Source organism: Myotis myotis, unplaced genomic scaffold (genome assembly GCF_014108235.1).
Source record: "Myotis myotis isolate mMyoMyo1 unplaced genomic scaffold, mMyoMyo1.p scaffold_m19_p_6, whole genome shotgun sequence".
NCBI lineage: Eukaryota > Metazoa > Chordata > Mammalia > Chiroptera > Vespertilionidae > Myotis > Myotis myotis.
The window spans coordinates 6,290,252-6,305,782 of NW_023416368.1; the positions used below are offsets into that span (position 1 = coordinate 6,290,252).

A 15,531-nucleotide genomic window follows, 5' to 3' on the forward strand; every position below is an offset into this window, starting at 1 on the left:
GCCATATATGCCAGGTCCCTTGAAACAGCAAGCATGGACCGGCTCCCGGCACTGCAGTAAAAGAATGTACAGGGAACCATAGAAAGAAAAATCAATACAAATTTTTTGGAAAATGACTTTTGTTTTGGTATTAAGTTAAATAAAGCATAAAACTATTTTAAATAACAATGAAATATTCAAATTTAGAGTTCACCAAGAAAAGAGGAAGCTTATGTGTTCATTAAAATGAACAAATGTTTGTAGGTAGGACCAATACATACATAATCATAATTTACTGTACTTAACATTAAGCAAGATTTTGGAAGAAAAATTTGTTTGCTTTATTATAATTTTTAGGTACTAAATCATATTTTCTCACTGACTTTAATAAATTTAAATCATGTTCTTGGGCAAAGTTTCTGGTCCCCAAAATAGGTGTTAATAAAATGAACCATTAAAGATTATCTCATCAAAATAAAATATCCTATATAATAAAGAGCTAATATGCTAATTAGACCAAACAGCAGAACGACCATCAGGACAACCATTCGGATGACCTTCTGGATGACCTTCTGGATGAAGCTGGGGCTGCGAGGGCCGAGCTCGCTCTTGCACGAATTTCGTGCATCTAGTTTAAAACATAAAAACCTATAGTAATCAGTGTAAAATATAAGTACAAAGTAACAAGAAAATGATTTTACAGTTAACAAAAAGCTTAATAGTTGAAAGACAAATAAGAAAAGGAACTGGACTAAACAGAACACTCTATACTGAAAAGACTTCAATTGTTAAATAATTTGTAATCCTTATCATGTTTGGAAAGCTACCGTCTATTTTTAAATGTACACGTTTACTTGATAACAGAGGCAAGGATGAAAATCATGAAACAGTGAGTTAGTAAGTGAATAAACTCAGCAATACATTGTTTTAGAAGTTACATTTGGTCATACCAAAAAAATCTCTATATATAAAAGCCCAAGCGACCATTCTGACTGAACGACCGGAACGACTGGACGACTGGCCGGTAGCTATGATGTGCACTGACCCAAACCTTGCTGCTGGGGCCCTGAGAGCCCTGAATCTGGCTCACCCACACCCGGACCCAGACAGGAGGGAGAAGGGAGCCCAATTCCTCTTGGAATCGACTGTTGGTTAGCTTGCTGCTGGGGCCAATCTCCCAGTCCCTCCCCCGGCCGGCCACCCTCCCCCATCGGGACAACCTCCCGCGGTCCCGCTCCCATCTGGCCAGCTCCCCTGATCGGCCCTGATCGCAGGCCAGGCAGAGGGACCCAACCCATGCACAATTTCGTGCACCGGGCCTCTAGTTTTAGTATAAGAATTTGAGGTTATACATCAACCCAGGTAACAAAAACTTGTACTAGCAAAATACCTAAATAAATTACTGTCTAACAAAGCAGCAATTATTTAGGAGTTCAAGTGCTTTCATATATGTGAATGCAATCAATTTTCACAATAATCCTGTTTAGTAGATACTATTATCCCCATTTAGGAAACAGAAAACTGGGGCCTCAAAAGGTTATATGAGGCCACCCAGCATGGGTCAGTGGTTGAGTGTGGACCTATTGTAGGCTCGATTCCCGAGTGTGGAGTGTGTAGGAGGCAGCCAGTCAATGATTCTCTATCATCCTTGATATTTCTATCTCTCTCCCTCTCCCTTCCTTTCTGAAATAAAAATGTATTTTAAAAAAAGAGGTTGTATGACCGGATTTGTGTGACCAGTAAAGGTGGGCGAGTCAGGATAGAGGGTTTTTTGATTTTTACTGTACTTTCTTTTTAGAGAAACTGAGCCTGTGTAAATTTGAGCAAAGGGGAGACAAGATCACAACTTTGAGTCTGAGCTGCATGTATTTCTTATAGTCCTTCCTATATTGAGATAGCCTGAGAATCATCCTTTCATCACAAGTTCAACTATTTCCTACAAGCTCAGCAGTTAATTACCCAACCAAACTGATCAATTTACACCTTTATCAAATACAGAATCAATCATCGTGTACCTGAAAACTTTAGGCTCCCGGAAAACACAAGAACATGGCTGATCAATGGCTCCCTGATTAACCTTTGGAATGTCTGGAGTAGCAGTGTCTTACGTTTTTCCATATGAGAAACAAAGGTCAGTCACTCTACTTGAGGTGAGCACAAGTCGGCTAAGCAGTAATTTCACTAATGCAGAGCACATTAGATATTAGAAAAAGACCTGTTTTTCAGGGGTGAAGGAGGTACATTTAAAATGTTATAGCAAAAATTACTTTTAAAGATTGTTTTATTACTTAAAAGTATATGATAAAAAACAAATGATTTCAAACCAGATTCCTAAACATAAGGAGCTACAGAACTTTGGAGTTAGGAGGGTCTTTAGGACCTGCAGTTCACTTCAGTTTCTCGGTAAGGAAATGGAGAATCCCGAAAGTTAAGTGGCTGTTCCAAGACTGATTAATAAAGGAGCAGGAATGCACATTTCACCTGATAGCATTTATATTCAACATGTCTAACCTGCATTACAAGGAACGGGTAAAGAGCTATCTCATCTTTTATTTTCAAAATTTCCAATTAATGAACTAAAATAATGTATCCTTAAGTCCAAATGCACATTAAATCAGGTTTGATGTAAACACTTTTATTTACCAGTATATTGTTCATGATTACTTATCAACAAACTGAGTTTGTATTCTTAGTTTGAGTTAGAAAGAATATTTGCAAATTAAAAAATAAATACCTTACTTTCTGCAGGAAAACAGCTGCACAGTGAAATGTATGAATTTGCAGAACACCTGGCAAGTCAACTGTGCTGTCACGGCAAGTCTCCCATGTTTTAAAGTATTTAGAATAGAAGCAGTTTTACAATAAAACCCATAATTCTAAACCTTGACACAAAGGACACTGCATGGCATGCTTGGTTAATATTTGAACACTTGCATCAGATTCAGCTTGTGAATACACTGCTAAATGCTCTATCAATCTACTATCTTATAAATCATTCATGAAAAACAAATCTGCAGTGTATACTGGGAAGCAGTTCTCAACCCATATCCCTTTATTCAATGACCACGGTGTAGTGCTTATCCCCTTATTAAATGATATGGAGATCTGTCACTTAAGTCAGTTTTACTGACTGAGAGAAAGAGGGAAGAAAATAAGAGATACCGCTACTAAAGAAATAGCACGAAATGTGAGAACACCTATTACGTAGCTGTCCTCAGAGATGTAGTGGGAAGAGTGGTAAAAGCATAAGCTTCAGACTTTATGAACCAGGATTTTAAAAACAGTTATGTCACTCATTAGATGACCTTAGATACAGGCTCTAGGCCTCAATTTCATCTGTGACACGGAGTCATGTCGTTTACCTTAACATGTCCCGCAGTCAATGACCAGTACAATGGAGGTGCTCCATAAATAAAAACTGCGATTACTGTGCTGAGGGAAAAGTTTGGTGTATGAATTACACATAAGACAAAAACAAAATGGTGAGAAATGGCCCTCTTTTTTCATACAAAAATGCCCCAAAAGGCTCTATATTACCATGGGCAGTCATCTACAATTTCTTCCTTATAATAACGATGAAGAGTGTTCTATGCAGAATGTTCTATTTGCAGCTGTGATTCATTGTGTGCATGGAAAAAACTGCTGACACGTTGAGAAGATATTTTCCCGTAAAAGGTTGAAGTCCTTAAGCAGCAAAAAAACACCAACGTCCATCATCTTTAAACCCTATTGATTTCTGGTGAAGATTTAAAAGGCTGTTTACTTATTTCCCATCATTTCTGTCAGAGCTATAACAGTTCTCTTCCCACTGAATAAACCTCTCATGATCCTCCTGGTGATTAAGGTCAGACAAAATGTCAAACTCCTAATGCTAAGTGCTTTCACATTAAAAATTCATATCAAATCACCAAGTAAATCCAAACAAGAAGTCAGACATGTAAACAGTTCACAAAAAGGGCTGCAGTGACCATTACAGAATATAGGTGCAGTGCAGATGTGAAAAAAAAGGGGCTGGCAACAGGTCAGAACACTTCCCCTTCCATCTTCACTGCCATTTCTTGTTTCAGAATGAGTGGCCATACTGGACTTAAGGGGTGTGTGTGTGTGTGTGTGTGTGTGTGTGTGTGTGAGAGACATAGAGTATGGGGGTGGGGGGAGGAGATGGAGAGCGGAGGAGGGGACAAGGGAAGGAGGGAGAGAGAGGGAGAGAGAGAAAATATCACCAGTATCAATTCAAACCGTTAGCAATTTGGTTCTACAAGTTCAGCATATCTTTTGTTTTAAGACAGGGAGCATGGGTGGAGGGAGTATGTATGCAGAATCTGAAAGAACCCTTGCTGGGTCTTGTTAGGCATGGCTGGATCACTGGATCCAGGGGCAAAGAAATACTAGTAGTCTCTCTCCACCTCTCAGTACTTCATTCACACTCAAGTTGGCGTTCTGAACGTAGGAGCCCTGAACAGACCTAAGACTTACTTTTTTCCCACCCCCAAATTCAGTGGCAAGAGAACTTCTCTTTCCAAATAGTTTCAACAGGTCTCAGAAATTAAAACTCACTGACCTGGACTTGGTTTGGTTCATATGTTCGTATTAAACCAACAATGGAGGCCAGGAAATGGGGCCAGTTCCCCAGAGATTAAAAGTCACAGAGACAGCATGGCATTTACTTGATAACAGAAATGAGCACATAACGATACACAAAAGCACAAATAAATTGGACACCTACTAAATAAATTATGAACTTTTGTACTTCAAAGGACATCATAAGGAAAATGAAAGATAACATACAGAAGGGGAGAAAATATCTGCAAATCACATATCTGATAAGGGCTTAATATCGACTATATAAACAATTCTTATAATTCAGTAAGAAAAAGACAAACAATCCCATTAAAAAATGGGCATGACTAGAATAGATACTTCTTCAAAGAAAAGATACAAGCACACGACATCATTTATCATTAAGAAAATGCAAATCAAAACCACAATGAAATATCAGTTTACACACACTGGTAAGGCTATAATAATTATATATATATATATATATATTTAACTGCTGAAAAGATGGGAGAGGGGTTGAGAACTGTTAGAACTGCCAACCCAGAATTCTATATCCAGAGAAAAAAATGCCTTCATGAATAAAGGTAAAATAATGACCTCTCTCAGATGGTGAAAAACAAAGATAATTCACTGTCAGTAGACCTGCTCTGCTCTGTAAGAAATATTACAGGAAGTTCTTCAGACAGAAAGAAAATAATGAGAGAAAAACTTGAAATATCAGGCATGAAAAGAGAGAAACAAAAAAAGTAAATGTAGGAAGACAATTTTCCTCATACATTCTATAAAATATGTATAATTCTTCAAAGCAAAAGTTATAACATTATTTGAGGAGTTTCCAATATATGTAAATGTAATATATAATGCAACTACAACAAATGAGTGGAGGATAAAGGGATCTATGCTCCACTTTAAGAGTTAACATATTAATTCCAAATAGACTTTGAAAAGTTAAATGTGTATGTTATAATCTCTAGAGCAGCCATGAAAAAAAAAAACACATTTAAAGAGACATAGTAAAAACTCAGTAGGTAACATAAAAGGGAATACTATAATATTTAAATAATCTAAAAGAAGGCAGAAAAGAAGAAACAGAAATAAAGAGGGAACAAACAGAAAACAAATAAGAAGAAAAGATCTACATCCAAATATCAATGATTAAATGTAAATGGTTTAAATATACCTATTAAAAGACAGTTTGTAAGAAAGAATTAAAAAACAACCCAATGATATTTTATCTATCGGATATCCACATTAAATGTAAAGATACATTCAAAGATAGAGTAAAGTAAAAGGATGGAAGAAAGATATCTCAAAAGACATACCATTTAACTCTGCATGAAGCATGATCCATTAAAAAAAAAGCAGATTTCATCAAAATTAAAAACTTTTGTTCCTTAATAGACACAGAAATGAAAAGACAAGCTATATACTGAACAGAGATATTTGTTAATCACATAGCCAGCAAAGGACTTATATCCAAAATCTATAAAGTATTCTAAAAACTTAAGAACATGAAAACAAATGACCTAATTTTAAAATGGGGAGAGACTTGAACAGATACTTTTCCAAAGAAAATATATGGGAGATAATTAGGTATAAAAAATAATGTTCAACATCTTTACCCATTTTGCAAATTAAAACTACAATGAGATACCAATAGATATAATTCTATTAAAATGGCAACAACAACAATCCACCCTGACCCCCCCCCCCAAAAAAAAACCCCACCAAACAAAAACCTACCAAAAAAACAAAACCTTGCTGGCATTAAAAAAAAAGGGGGCGGGGGTGGGGATTGTGTTGTATATATATATCAAATTGGAGACAACTGACATCTTTTTTTAAAAAAAATACATTTTATTGATTTTTTACAGAGAGGAAGGGAGAGAGATAGAGAGTTAGAAACATCAATGAGAGAGAAACATCGATCAGCTGCCTCCTGCACATCTCCCACTGGGGATGTGCCCGCAACTCAGGTACATGCCCCTGACCAGAATCGAACCTGGGACCCTTCAGTCCGCAGGCCTACGCTCTATCCACTGAGCCAAACCGGTTTCAGCGACAACTGACATCTTAACAATACTGAGTTAGGGTTAGGGTGGCAAAGTAAGAGTATGTACAAATTGGTTCAAAGTTTTTAAAAGGCAAATTTTCATCCATTCAATTTTGTGTTTAATTCTTTGACCCATCCATTTCATTTCTAGGGGTTACTTGAAGAATATACATGCAGAAAAGATATGCACAAGAATGTTTACTGCAGTATTAAATGTAATATATTTTTTAAAAAAAATCTAAGCATCTATGCTCAAGGCAGGTTAAACAAAATAGGGTGCACCCATAAAATTACAATGCAGACAATTAAAAAGGCAGAACTATATGTGTGAATAGGGCAAAAACAAAGTCCTAGTCATGATGGGGATAACATGAAGGAAAAACTAATTTCCCCTATGGGCAGATCACTTATATTAAATGGACAAAGTGATATTATTGTTGTTATATTCAATTTGGGGAGGGGCAGATAGGAAACAAATTATTGATATTACTACAACATGGATGAATCTCAAAGGCATTACACTGAGTTATAGCCAGTTTCAAAAGGTCAAATACTATGAGATTCCACTTATATGACATTCTGGAAAAAGGCAACACTATAGTGAGTTGGAATAGATCAGTGGTTGTCAGGGGTTAGGAATAGGGGGAGAGTGTGGCAGAAGAAGAAATGATATTTTTTTAGGTGATGGAACTACTCTGTATCCTGATTGTGGTAGTTGTTACATGGGTTAAAACTCACAAAATTGTACACCCCCCCCCTCCCAATTAAAAAGTGAAAATTACTATATATTAATTTTTAAAATAATAAGGTTTTAGATAGCATACTCTTCGGAGGTTATTTTGTCTTTTCCCTCCAGAAAGACTAAATTATATAAATATATATAAATACACACACACACACACACACACACACACACACACACACACAACTAAAGCTTTTGTTCTCATTCATTTCTGATTCAAAACAATTAGAATTAGTCTAAGTGGAAGTGATTAAGAAGCATGTTGTTTTTAACATTCACAATGAGTTCTTAATATAAAATTTTGTTTGAGAACGTGGATGGAGTTCTTCCTTCTATCTGTAGTAAGGGCTTGGAGAAAATGCCTATGGCTTGTAAAAATAAGAATACAATCTCTCAAGCTACACTGTGTCTTCAAGTGATAATTTAATACCATCTCAAGATAAACTAGTGAGTCTCTGGTTTTACCTTGTCCTGAATGAAATCTGTTCATTCTTCTCATACATACAATTATGTCAGTCACTACAATGGATATTGAGGCGATTTTATTCTCTATATATACAGAAACTGCCATTCTTTTCGTCTGAATTTGTGTTAAACCTTTATCTTTATGTAATCTAGAGATAATGGTTTCTCTTGCACAAGAGAAGAGAACATTATAAGCATTACAAAACTGTTCAAATTGTTTGTTAAGTTATACATTATAATTAGTTTGGCAGAGCTAATACAAATCACATTTACAGACTAACAATAATAAAATTGAAGTACCAGTTAAATATCCAAAATAATTAAAGGAATCATTTTTAGCCTGGCATAATTAGCTAATTCACTTTACAAGCATTTATTAAAATGAATTCACATGTTATTATTCTATAGGTAGTTACACAATAGTGTTTATACAGGAAAAAATAATGAACCGAACTCTTTGTATCCAGCCCTCCACAATTAAAACGAAGACTCCCCAAGTAATATCAATCTAGGATAGACTAATTAAGTTTGGTTTGATAACCATTCATTTCTTCTATTGCCTCTGAGCAAATTGTTTATTAGAGAAAGTTATTTTACACAAATCAAATCAAACTGGGTAAACCATTATATTTGAGGGAAACTTTAGCCATCAGTCAATTAATCCATCATTTTCTCCAGACACTATTGTTTAACGAGCAGATCATATTATCAACAATTTAGAAATCATATGATTCAATTATAACAGTAAATTTATTGACAGTTTCTCTAATACTTTTATTATGAGTAAATTTGGATTTCTCCTTACCTTTGTGAGCAAAAGCATAACCAATCTGGGTATTATAGTCAAACATCAAATAAATATAAAATTCTCTACAATATTGTAATGTTTTGAAAATACATTACCAAAGGAAAATTAAGCCTTAATGAATTAAAATTGATAGTAAAGTAAAATAAAATTTTAACATAAAAAATAATTACTAAAATATTTCTTTAATATGCTGAAATATATCTATATGACCTTGAAGTTATATCAAAAATTTATTTTAAGAGTAGACTGAGGAAAATATTAATTTGTACTCACAATTAGGAAAAATTAGTCACTTTAATTTTAATGTTCAAGGCATATGCCAAATGAATTTCTATGTACTGTGAAAGCCACAGTCTGGTTCATCAGACTTCTGAGAATATAGATTTTATAGGAGGCATTAAAATAAAAATGTCATGTTATTTTTATTAAGGGACAGCATGAGAAAAAAACTAATACCTTCCTATACCTGCCTGGAAGATCATATTTAAGATCACAGTAGAGCAATAGAATTGATTTCTAGCTCTTACTAGGAAATGCATAAATGCATAATTTGTTAGTTTACCTAAATTAGTAAAATCTCAAATAATAACTTTTTCTTAATCTAAGGATTTTAAAATAGATCTTTTCTGTATACATTTATTTCTTTATAATTTTGGTTCTTAAAATCCAAAACATTTTTTTATTTTATTGACTTTTTAGAGAGAGTGGAAGGGAAGGTAGAAAGAGAGAGAAACATCGATTGGCTGCCTTTTGCAGGCCCCCCACTGGGGATGGAGCTCACAACTGGGCATGTGCCATGACCAGGAATTAAACCTGCAAACTCTTGGTGCATGCGTTGATGCTCAACCGCTGAGCCACACCGGCCAGGCTAAACATTTTATTAATTCTTTGTTAATAGATTGTATCTAATCATTTTATCTTGGCTAGTTTTATCTCACCAATCTCAGTTTAAATCCCCCAGAGTCATGGACCATGGCTAAGACTTGATTTCCACCTCATAAAAGGAAAATTCCAGGCTCTCTATTGAATGGCAGAATGGTGGCTGCTTGGAAGGAGCTCCTGGTTTGACCGATCCCAATTCCCTCTGATGATACACATATAAAGATACTGAGAATGGAAGTGTCGGCACCCATACATCATACCCAATTACCAGTAATGATCAGACAAACATGTTGACTAACAATAACTTGGATATTCATCCAATAAATATTGTCCTGTTGACCCATTATAGTTGCTACCAGCTAGTATGTGTGATCTAACAGTGACACCAAGGCAGAGTTGCCTAACAGCTAAATAAACAGCATATGACCTATGAATGATGAATTCCTACCTGAATCCACAGTTCTCAATGCACTCCTCAGAGGCGGAGGATGCCAGAGACACACTCAGGGGCACCACCGAGAGAGTAAGGAGAAGCCATTGGAACATCTGCTCCCTGAAACCCCTGTATCCTCATTGCAGTCAGAGACATTTGCTTTTTTGTAAAATTTCACTTAAGAAACAGTTGATTGTAAATCAGTTTGAAACCACTATCCTGTCCTATGTGTATTCCTGGAATCTTCAGAATGAAATATTTTAAGTAACAAAAGAACGGCCTTGGGGTTTTTTTTTTATAAAAGAAAAATACCTCATTTCAAAAATTTGCCTCAAAACGATTTACTTATTACAAAGTAACTACAGGAACATCTGCATGAAAATGCTGTAGTCAGTCATTCGATAGAGATCAATATTTGCATAGAACAAATTGTTTAACATTAAGTACAGGAAAGGAGTCACGAGTCAATATATAACATCAGCTATATCTCTTTTTCTGAATTTGTTCCCTATTCATCCACTTTTGTACCCATTACGTACATTCTTATTAATTTAAGCAAATTACTACATCCTCTTTTAAAAAGCTGCAGAAGACACTTTATGTTACTCTTTCTCCAAACATCTGTAATATACAGTCCCTTCACACAAAGCACAGATTTAAGAGTAGGGGTCTTTCTGTGACTTGGGTTTCCCTGACAAAAAGATGATGCCCCCTCTAGAGTAGGTTATTGCAATCATTAAATGGTTCTTAGAAAACATTTAGCTCTGTAATTTTACATGCTTTTGATTTATATTTATAATTAAGAAGAGCAATGCAAAAAAGGACACTAGTTAGAACTTTTTAATCCAAAGATGATTCAAATGTGAATGCTACTGTAATAAAAATCATTCTTGATATTCCAGACCATTCTCAAGATATTAGCAAAGGGAGAATTCCTCTTTGATCCAAACAACTCACCAGCATTAATTAATCATCGTTTTCACCACAAATATTTCATTAACATTGTAAACAACAAATGTATTTAAGTATAGCATCTGCTTACAATGATGTACTTTACATATGATTTCAACTGGGACATATAGGACTTCCTTTAGCAAATAAAAATATGTCTTCTTATTTTATCACAAGTTAGATTGTGAAGAGGGTGGTGGCAACTTGACTTCCTTTTTTGTTTTGGGAAATGTGTTGCTTTGTGCTCAGTAATGGTTCAAAAAAACCTGAGGAATCACAAGATATAAATGAAGCAAATGGGTGACATCAATTACTTATTTATTAAGCTCATTGCTTAATAAATATTACATAATATAACCTTGAATTTTTACAGAAGCTTTCTCAGGGATAACTAGAATGGCTTTAGATACTGAACACTATTTCATACCACTGTTGGAAAAACTGAGGCATAGCAGGACTTAGTCAATCGCTCAACATCACCCAGTGAGAGAATCAAGATTTCAATCTAGTTAGCCAGCTCCCTCAAGATTATTTTCTTACAAGATCAGATTGCTCCTCTCAATGAACACACTGCACATTAACCTATGCATGAAGACTATTAAGTACCTACAATAGGGATTAAGCTGTGTGAACTACAGTATATATAGCTACATTCACACTTTAACCTCTCAATGGTCCTCTGGTATTATATAGGTTTCCCTACTTTCAAAATAGTACACTATTTTAGGCTCAGAGAGGTGACACAGCTATTTGTTTTCCATTTTTTTAAATCTATAAATAATTTCAGACTTACAGAATAAGTGCAAATATAGTTACAAAGAATTCTTATATACTAGTATCCTTCACTCGCATTCCCTATACTGTCATGAAGCTTTTAAGAGATGTGGCGAGGACCTCAATAATAGCTTTCTGACTCCAAGTGATATGGCGCTTTCAACTATACTACAAACATTTTAACTACAGATGAGCTATGGGATGTACAGGAAACTATAAGATCGTATGAGAGGTCACTGCAAATATCCAGGCATTTTGCATAGACTATGCTAATGAATAATAATCACACACTAGAATCCAAATCTATGTCTAATGATTTTCAATACTGAAGAGACTTTTACCAGGACAACTAAAAAGCAAAAGTATTGCAGCATAGTTTCCCCATTTGTAATTTCCTACAGTTTTGGACTTTATAAGAATTATGGCGGTAACAGCAGTACCTAGTACAGTGCCTGGGACATGGCAGACACTAAGTAATTGGTAGCTGCTATTATGTAATGAATATTCCGTTTAAGTATGTTTTGTATTTCAGGCCCCTGTGTTATATAGGAAAATGTCAAGAGTTGTAATCATTACTTTCAAATCACAGGAAGCACATTATTTTAGATAGAAAGAGTTAGATGGTAATAGGCTTGCTAAGATGCCAACTATTAATAATTTTTACACATTGCTCAAGTCGGGGAAAAAAGTTACCAATTCTTTGCCACTACAAGTAGGCACTCATTTAGAAGAGTAATAGCTGGGAGTAGTATCATAAGGATAAGAGTTTATTCTCTCAATATTTTATTATAAAAATTTTCCATATACAGAAAAGTTGAATTATAAACAGCCATATATCCACCATCTAGATTTTATAATGAAAATTCTCCTGTATTTTGCATTACTGCATATCATGCCAACCCTCTATCCATCCATGAATCTATCAGTTAGGAGTTTTTAAGTCCTTAGATTCATACACATTTTTAGTAATTACATGTGTACGATCCTTGTTAGATGGCCCCCTGAACTACAACACTGATCAGCACCATGATTACCAGTTTCACAGGGAGAGAGTGCAAAGTGCACAGCCAGGCAGCATTCCTTCTTCAGGTACAGCTTTGGCCATGGGTCTCTAGCAGAATCACAGTAAAGCAGCTAGAGCACATGTGATCTGCAGAGTCTCCTGCTAAGGCTCCTTTCAGCCAGACTAACTTCCTAAACTTGACTGTTAGTCCTTCAGCTCAATAGTGACACAAGGCTGGGAAAATAAAAACCCAGGGAAGCCCACATTCTAGGACTGGGAGAGGGAGAGCTGAGAAGGTTCAAGGAAGTTTGCTGCGTGTCATTAGGACAATCAAGCAGTCCTTTTAAGAGTTTCACGTGGCAAGAAAGTGAGGCCTCCTGCAAACAACTAGCAAGGAACTGATGAGGCCCCCTAATAGCCAGTGAGCAAGACATTCTGCAAGCTGACCCTCCAACTCCAGTCCAGTTTTCAGACACTACGGCCTCGGATGAACAGCTTGACTGAAACTCATGAGAAACCTGAAGCCAGAACCACTCAGCTAAACTGCTCTCCAATTCCTGTCCCTTGGGAACAGTGTAAAGTGTAATATGTTTGTTCCTAAATTATAAGGCAATTTGTTACCCAGCAATACATAACTAAAGCAGGACACAACACGGAAGAATTTCAAGTTTCCTGTTCTGTGTCAAAACTTTATTTTTACACACTTCTAGTTCTCTCTATCGGCTTCTATTAAGGTCTTCCTTTTTCCTGTGTCCCCATGTTTCTTCTCTTCCTCACCTGCTTTAGAAGAAGGCAACTGGTTCTCAAAACTATTTTCAGTTCCAGGACCCATTTTATAGGATGAAAGACCCCACAAACTCCACATCTCACCTATTTCCATTTGTCAGTCATTCAAATAAACACAACAGCAACACTTCACAAACTCTCATGGAGCTATGCTTTATAAAGGGCCATTAAATTACATAATGTTTGTTTTTACTGAGTGCTCAAGTACAAACGTTTTCCAATCGCAAACTCTTTTTTTTGTTGTTAATCCTCACTGGAGGATATTTTCCATTGCTTTTTAGAGAGAGTAGAAGGGAGGGGGAAAAACAGACAGAAACATTGATGTGAGAGAGACACATCGATTGGTTGTCTCCTGCATGCGTGGGAGGAGCCTGCAACCGAAATATGTGCCCTTGACTGGAATCAAACCCGGGACCCTTCAGTCTGTAGGCTGATGCTCTATCACTGAGCAAAACCGGCCAGGGCCAAGCTCTTAAAATATATAGGAAAGTCCATGGCTCACACTCTGAGACTTTCTTTGTAATTTATCAAAAATAAAAATATAGATCCCCACAAAATATACATGTGATAGAGTGAATACGTTAAAAAGTATACTCAAATAGTTTTAAACTATGCAGTTTCCACCATATTAAGAAAGCTACTGGAAGCATCATTTGAGTTTGAACTACCTCTCTAAGAGCGAAAACCTAACCAAACAAAAATATTTTTAATGGTATTAAATTCATTATAAATCTTAAAAGTCGCTGAGGCAATATATATATTTTTTTAAACTCCACCTTTTTTTTTTTTAAATATATTTTATTGATTTTTTACAGAGAGGAAGGGAGAGGGATAGAGAGTTAGAAACATCGATGAGAAAGAAACATCGATCAGCTGCCTCCTGCACACTCCCCACTGGGGATGTGCCCGCAACCCAGGTACATGCCCTTGACCGGAATCGAACCTGGGGCCCTTCAGTCCGCAGGCCGACGCTCTATCCACTGAGCCAAACCGGTTTCGGCAATATTTTTAATTTCTCAAGTTTCCCCCTTATTTACTTTGCCCCGTCTCGGTGGCCTTGCTGCTTTGCAAACACGCCACATATACTTGTCTTAAAGCCATTGTACTCGCTGTTCCTGGGACATTTTTACCACAGATGCCATTATATAGCTTGTTATACACTTCTTTCTGATTTTTGCTAAAATGTCATCCCATTAGAAAGGGCTTCTGACACACCCTAGAGAAAACGACCCCACCCAGCACTCTCTATCCTCCATATCCCATTTTGCTTTTCTTCCTAGCACGTATTGCGTACTTAATTTTATTTTTTACTGTTTACTATTTTTGTTATTTATTACCATCTCTTCAACTAGACTATTAGAAACAAGAACCAGAACTTACTTTACTCATATTCTCCCCTGTCCCCCAAAATATTTTGAGGCAGTTAACAAATTTAATACATCAAATCCTGCTTGAAATTAATATTAAGTGTAGTCTGAGTCAAACATGATTTTAAGAATTTAAAATACATCTCTTTCTAGAGTCCCTAAACTTTGCCTCCCTCTGTTATTCCTGGCATTTTGATTTTGCATTGCTTCCTCTGTTCAAAATGGCTGTGCAGAGGCAAGCGAAGCTGGTTATTTAGGAGGTTTTAGTTTTTGCATTTTAAGAATGTACAAGTTGCTGCTGGCTGAGGCCTCGTCCCCTCAGCCAATTCTGAACTTGCTATGCAGCACAGAGATGCTTGACAAGTGTTCAAGTTTTATACCATTGCAACCACTGTATGTGCTATAAATAGAAAATACGATTACAAAAGGGTGGTAATTACATTATGATAAGTATAACAGTAATGCTTAATAATGAAGATATTTTAACATAAGAACAAAGTTATCTGTTTGGAAGAAAGTGTTGCAGTTTCTAACTTTGCATTCCTTAGTATTGCTTTAGCTAAGAATGTATATGCCAAGTGCTTTATAATCATGAGTATAGTTAATCCAGCTTTTGTTTTTTATTTTATATTGTTATTTGCTATTTATTTATTACTATTTAAAAAAAATATTTGTTATTGATTCTGGAGAGAGGAAGAGAAAGGGATAGATAGAAACATCAATGAGAG

At 35.8% G+C, this 15,531-nt stretch overlaps 1 protein-coding gene across 2 annotated transcripts in view; it reads right to left on the minus strand.

The window, feature by feature from the left end:
• The window catches only part of RANBP17 (RAN binding protein 17), a 231,505-nt gene that overhangs the window by 128,599 nt on the left and 87,375 nt on the right, over positions 1-15,531 (minus strand). The gene's annotated exons all lie outside the window — the stretch shown is intronic.